Source organism: Bison bison, unplaced genomic scaffold (genome assembly GCF_000754665.1).
Source record: "Bison bison bison isolate TAMUID 2011002044 unplaced genomic scaffold, Bison_UMD1.0 scf7180017864368, whole genome shotgun sequence".
Classification (NCBI taxonomy): domain Eukaryota; kingdom Metazoa; phylum Chordata; class Mammalia; order Artiodactyla; family Bovidae; genus Bison; species Bison bison.
In genome coordinates this window covers 4,219,665-4,227,192 of record NW_011494940.1, presented here as the reverse complement: position 1 = coordinate 4,227,192, position 7,528 = coordinate 4,219,665, and positions in this window count along the sequence as shown.

Here is a 7,528-nt window from a genome sequence, read left to right as displayed (position 1 = left end):
AGATTCACGTGCAGAGGTAAGTGCTGAGAGCATACGGGTGGGGCACGGAGAACACCTGCTACTGCAACTTGGACCAAAAGTTACAAAGTGCTTTGGGTAAAGGTGGAGGATTGAGCGCATTTCCTCCAGAAAACTCACTAAAACTACAGTACAAGGGCCCAGAGAAAATGCACTCATTGAGGAGCAGAAATTCACCTGGCCATCTAGACAACACTCAGTATTAAACCATCACTGCTAACAGGCAAGAGCCAACCTGCGCTTCAAGGTAGAAAAGTCTCCTGGCTAAGAGTCAGCAGCCTGCAGGGTCTCCAGGCCCGGGGTGATGTGGTGACCTGACATAGAAAGGACTGCTGGAAAGCTCTTTAAGAAGGAGTTAGATCCACACCACTAGATAACTTCCTCTCCTTATGACCTCCACATAAAAGTGGGGGATTTCTCTGAAGAGGGTACAACTGAGGCTTTCTGGACAGGAGGATTCAGACTTAAGGAAAGGCAGAAATAACAGTCTGAATTGGGGGAAGAAGTCAACAAAGGTGTAAATGGAAGTTGAGGCTGGTGGCTATTTTCATTCACAAGACACGTGAAGACCTTGACTCTCAAGGAAGAGCCGCAGGAGAATCTTCTCTTGGGAATGTAATCAGCTCAGAAGAAAACTTTTTAAAAAAATTTCCTTCAAATTTATTTATTAAAGAGAAATAAACATGTACATCATTGAATTCCCATTCTGCCTGCCCCAAAGGGAACCAACATTGTGATATTTCTTTGCCATGATTTTACATTACCTACTTACTATCCTTTTTTTGAATGTTGGATTTTGGTTCTGTTTGTTTGCTTATGGAAATATAGTTGCTGCACAACATCACACAAGTTATAGGTGTACAGTACAGTGATTCGCAATTGTTAAAGGTTATACTCCATCAACAGTTATTGTAAAATATTGTTTATATTCCGCATGTTGTAGAATATACCCTAGTAGCTTATTTCATACCTAATAGTTTCTACCTCTTACTCCGCCATCATTATATAGTCCCTCCTCCATTCTGCCTCCCTATGGTAACCACTAGTTTGTTCTCTATATCTGTAAGTTTGCTTCATTTTTGTTATATTGACTAGTTTGTTGTAGCAAACTCTTAAACGTACTTTTGAAAATACTGACATCAGAGGTGCCCCCATGTCACTGCCACGTGTGTGTGTGTGTGTGATGTGTGTGTGTGTTTAGTCACTCAGTCATGTCCTACTCTTGGTAACCCTTTGGACTGTAGCCTTCCAGGATCCTCTGTCCATGTGATTCTCCAGGAAGAATACTGGAGCAGGTTGCCATTTCCTCCTCCAGGGGATTTTCCCAACCCAGGGATAGAACTTGCATCTCCTGTGTCTCCTGCACTGCAGGGAGATTCTTTACCTGCTGAGCCATTGGCAAAGCTAAGAGCCCACACATCCTGCCTAATTTTACTCCATACTTGTAATCAGCCTTCCAGACCTTTCTCCTTAAACATGGACAGACAACAAAAGGTTGTAGGATATTTGAGAAAGTTCCCACCATGAAAGTTGGAGACCAAAGAACACACAAAAAAAGGCATCTTGGAACTGTTAGGGGAAGCACACTGATTGAAACCGCCCACCCTGGCCAGGCACCATAGTAACTATTTGCATGAGTTGTTTTATGACAGGAGATCCTGATAAGGAATAGGGAACTAATAAGCCACCACCAACCGGAAGAGCTCGAGAAAGGTCTAAAAGAGACACTGCGTGTCCGTCCACTTCCCAGAATCCCTCTCGCTAGCATCCATCTTGGCTGACCGATGCGTGCCCCACCAGGAAAGACTCTGAATTAGAATGACTGGCCAAAGACAACCCGGAAACTAATCCCATCACCATAAAACCTGAGACTGCGAGCCACATGGCAGAGCAGTTCTCCTGGGTTCCTTCACCCTACTGCTCTCCAGCCGGGTGCCCTTTCCCAATAAAATCTTTTGCTTTGTCAGTACATCCTCAGACAGTTCATTTCTGAGTGTTAAGACAAGAGCCCAGTTTCAGGCTCTGAAAGGGGTCCCCCTTCCTGCAACAAAACTAACAGAAAGTATTTAGGGGAGAAAAATCCTTCCAAAATATCCTCAAAGGCTTAAAAACAGACATTACAGCTATGAAACAAAAACAAAATATTTAACATTGAGAGGGAAAAAATAACTCATAAGATAAAAACATGATAGCATAAATGAAAAAAAAAATCATCAAAGGATTAAAACATAAAGTTGAGAAAATGTTCTAAAGGGTTACACAAGTTGACAAAGAGAGGTACTCAAGCAACAGGTACACTATCTGAATAAACTGAACTAGAGAAAGAGAGTTTTTTGAGACACTTTTGCTTAAGAAATCACTCTAATATGTGTTGCGAGAAACGAAGAGGAAAGAATGAGTTAGATGGAGATACAAAGACAGGGAGACATAGAGAAAGAAATAAGGAGGAGGAAGAGGAGCAAAAGAGATAGGATTCAAAGCTAAAGCAAAACCAAAAGCATCAGCCGTTAAATATACAGAAAAGGAAGAGAATCCCCAGGTGACTGTATAGGTAGTGTTCCAGGAGAGAAACTGACCTTCTTGTAGACAGGCACCTGTCCCGAATAAAGCAGCATTAATTCAAGAGAAAAACGACTAGAAACATCACTAGCATCACTTATGATGCTCTTTTTTATTTTTTAACATGTAAGAGAGCTTCTTGAGTACTTGTTCCAGCAAAACAAGAGGGAAAACCAGGACCACATGTAAGGTGTAACAATTTGGGCCTTGTCTAAGGAGAGATCGGGCTTCCCAAGTGGCTCAGTGGTAAAGAATCTGCCTGCCAAGGCAGGAGACGCAGGACAGAAGGGTTCAATCCTTGGGTCGGGAAGATCCCTTGGAGGAGGAAATGGCAACCCACTCCAGTATTCTTGCCTAGAGTATCCCATGGACAGAGGAGCCTGGCGGGCTATAGTCCATGGAGTTGCAAAAAGTTGGACACAACTGAGCGTGCACACATATACACAGACACACACACACACAAAAGAAAATATCTGACCTTTACACTGGGTTTTGGGAAGCAGTCTATGTCACACCTGATAGAAATGTCTTTGCTTTTAGGGCACAGACTAGCCATACTTGATAATCTTAAGTTAGAAGCTAACCACAGCAGAACCATATGATTGGGACAGGGGTGAGATGTGAGTCACAAGTACCACTTGCTCTGGATCATGAGTTAAATCATGTGGAAATCAAGTGGTCAATCAAGACTAGGAATGGAGCCACAGTAGCAACTGTGGGTATTTGAGCTGGGGCGATCTTTCTTAGTTGGCAGTATTCCATCATGTTTTCCCAAGTCAATGCCAGGAGGGTATCATGTCCTAACTCCATAAGGAGAGACTAGCAGAAGCTCTGCATTTCAAACCCTTTCAGACTCTCTTCTTTGGCTGATTTTCATATTTATCCTTCCTTTATAGAAAACCATAATCATGAGTTTAATAGATTTTAGTAATAATAAGTGGGGCTACTCTGGTGGCTCAGTGATAAAGAATCTGCCTGCCAATGCAGGAGACACAGGAGACCTGGATTTGATCCCTGGTCAAGAAGATTCCCTGGAGGAGGAAATGGCAAGCCACTCTAGTAGTCTTTCCTGGGAGAAGCCCACGGACAGAGGAGCCTAGCTGGCTACAGTCCGTGGGATCACAAAGTCAGACAGGACTTAGCACACACACACACAGGCAGGCAGCACTGTACTTCACTGTGCACTGGAGTCAAATATAAACCCTGAATAGTGACTGCACTTGAAAGCTCAGTTTATTAAGAGGAGAAAGGGAAGCCAGGAGAATGAAGGTGTTGGAGAGTAAAAATCTCATATACCATGACAGCATGATGGATAATACCACCAACTCATGAAGCCAGCAAGAACTATTTATGTATATTATGTAGAAGCGACTGAACAACAATGTAGAAACATGGGATGTGTAAATGCTGGGCACAATATCTGAAAGAGGTGGAGAAGAAGCACTGGGGGAGCAAAGTGAAATGACGGTGTTACGTTCCATTTTTATTTAGTATTAACTTCTGTATTATATGTGTGTGTTTATATATGCATGTATTTCTTTGATAAATAAACATAATAGTTTAAAAAACACAGGATGCTCCAAGAAGGGATTGTGAGGAAAGAAATTAAACCAAGATGTAATAATTAGAAACCTGGGTTAATTTGCATAATTTGAATATGAAGAAGCTTAGTATGTATTGTTATCAGGGGGTTGACTTTGGAAATCTATAAGGCAAGGTGGGCTGAATAAAAATTAGACGGTTGTAATGGCTGTGAGATTCAGTTTTGGGCTTTTTAAAGGCAATTACTAGCTTTTTAACACAGGTTCTTCAAGGTTTCTGCTCACTTATTTAATCATTACAAAACTGAAGTAATTTGAGCTTATATGATTACTGAAAATAATGATTATTAAAATATGTACAAAAGCAAACTTTGAATACATTAGGTATGTATACGTGTATGCTAAATCGCTTCAGTGGTGTCCAACTCTTTGTGATCCTTTGGACTGTAGCCCGCCAGACTCCTCTGTCCATGGGATTCTCCAGGTAAGAATCTGGAGTGGGTTGTTATATCCTCCTCCAGGGGATCTTCGGGACTCAGGGATCACACCTACATCTTCTACATTGGCAGGTGGGTTTTTTGCCACTAGCACCACCTGGAAGCCCATAGGTAGGTGTGCAATATATGCCATTTTACTCCTCCCTTTCAAACCCAATAAGCCTACAAATATATTATTTAGTAAATAAACAGCAATTAATTATTAATAATAAACTCAATAAACTGAGCTGCAACTATGTATCAGGAGTTGGGAAAGGCTCTGAATGTATCCAGAGACTCAACCCCAAATGAAAAGATCCTGCTTTCCTGCTGCTTGCAATCTAAAAGGAGAGAGAAATACACAACAAATGAACAAATAGTTAAAATCAGTAATAACTGTTGATAAAGAAAAGTTCAGGACACTGTGGAAGGGTAAAATTGGGTGGACATATTTTTCACTGTGGATCCAAAGAAAGCCTTTCTGAGTAATGAGATAGGAGGCAAGAATAATGCTTCATTAGGAAAAGTGTGAGGAAGGGAACATTCAAGATGCTAAAAGCAGCTTGGAAAAATGTCCTGACACACAAAGTTGGGCACGATTGAGGACCAGAAGGGGACTAGTTTGACAGGCTCCAACTAAGAAGGAGAGTTCCCTGCCGTGTGGCTGATGGAGGAGGAACATGAGAAGCAAATATGACGTGAAGATGTTGACCTTCTCGTGGTCTGAGAGGTGAGGACTCTGCCTTACAAAGCACATAGATGGGTGAGCGAGTGACTACAGGTTGGAAAGATGGAGCCAGGCTCACCAGTCTCACATCACCTTAGATCAGTTCTCAGATCTTCAGGAACTCTGGTAAGGACCTTGGAGGATCTGGGCATCTGAGACATGGATGAGGATCCTCTGGCAATTCCTTCTCTCCACCTGACATCAGCCACTCAAGCTCTATCACATTTACATAGTAGGGAGCTTCCCACAACAGAACCTTCCTCTGCCTGAGAATCTTCTTCTTCATCCCCCTTCAAGAACTCCCAACTACCCTTTGCGCTGTGCTTAGTCACTCAGTTGTGTCTGACTCTTTGTGACCCCATGGACTGTAGACTTCCAAGCTGCTCTGCACATGGAAATTCTCCAGGCAGGAATACTGGAGTGGGTTGCTGTGTCCTTCTCCAGGGGATCTTCCTGACCCAGTAATTGAACCCAGGTTTCCCACACTGCAGGCAGTTTCTTTACCATCTGAGCCATCAGGGAAGCCCTAGAATACTGGAGTGGGAAGCCTATCCTTTCTTCAGGGGATCTTCCTGACCCAGAAATTGAACCAGGGTCTCCTGCATTGCAGGCAGATTCTTTACCACCTGAGCTATCCAGGAAGCCCCAACTACCCTTTCAGTCAAGGCATAAAGGATACTTTCTCAGAGTATTCTTTCCTAAGCTCCTACTTCCAAAGCAAGTTCCACTTTTCAAATCTAACATATCTTTCTGCTTTCCTTCATGGAACCTGCATTCTGTCTCTGTGCCTTGATGTTCTCTTCTGCAAAATGGGTGTAGTAATATTAGTGACCATCTCAGAGGATCATGGCAACCCAATATAAACCACAGAAGAGAGTGCCTGACCTGTGGTAAAGGCTCTGTAATGTTAGCTATCATTTGACACAAGCCAGGAACAGAAGGATATGTGTTATAATTATATTAAGTCTCAAAGCAGGCAAAATTAATATCTGCTGTTGAAAGTGAAAATATTGGCAATGTTTAGAGGGTGTAGCTGAGAAAAACCAAAGGGGTTCTGACAACATTCTGTTTCTGGTCTGAGTGGTTGGTTGCATGACAGTGGTCACTTTGTGATAATTCATCTTTGCGCTCCAACTTAGGATTCATTTTGCATTTTAAAAAGTCCGTTTATTATCATTAACATAATTTGAAATTCTGTATTTAATTGTAGAACTATTTGCTTGACTCTAGGTTCCATGAAAGCAAGAAAAAAATCTATTCACTCTGTCTCTAATACTTAGTATAATCTCCAAAACAAAGGATAAGAAAACATAAGTCTGATTATGTCATTCTTCTATTCAAAATATTCAGTGACTCCCTATATAATCCAGATGAAAAGTCAGAGTCTTTCCAGCAGGCCACAAGTCCTTAGCTGTCTCTCTGAGTCACTCTTGGTGCTTCTGTATCACTCAGGATGAGCCAGGCACATTGGAATGAGCCAGTGTTTGTACAATATCATTCATGTACTAAATGCAACAGAATCATTCCTTGTAAGGTGGCAAATTTTGTTTTGTAATTTCACCTCAATTATTAAAAACATGAGTACTCTAGAATCAGACTAAGCTCAAATTCTGACTCTGTCACTTAGTTGTATGATTTCTGACATGTTGCTTCACCTCTTTGTGCAAAAGTAGGGAAAACCACTAGACCACTCAGGTATGATCTAAATCAAATCCCTTATGGTTATAGAGTGGAAGTGAGAAATAGATTCAAGGGACTAGGTCTGATAGAGGGCCTGAAGAACTATGGATGGAGGTTTGTGACATTGTACAGGAGGCAGTGATCAAGACCATCCCCAAGAAAAAAAAAATGCAGAAAGGAAAAAATGGTTGTCTGAGGAGGTTTTACAAATACCTGTGAAAAGAAGAGAAACAAAAGGCAAAGGAGGAAAGGAAAGATATACCCATTTGAATGCAGGGTTCCAAAGAATAGCCAGGAGAGATAAGAAAGCCTTCTTCAGTGATTAATGCAAAGAAATAGAGGCAAACAACAGAATGGGAAAGACTAGAGATCTCTTCAATAAAATTAGAGATACCAAGGGAACACTTCATGCAAAGATGGGCTCGATTAAGGACAGAAATGGTAGGGACCTAACAGAAGCAGAAGATATTAAGAAGAGGTGGCAAGAATACACAGAAAAACTATACAAAAAAGATCTTCACAACCCA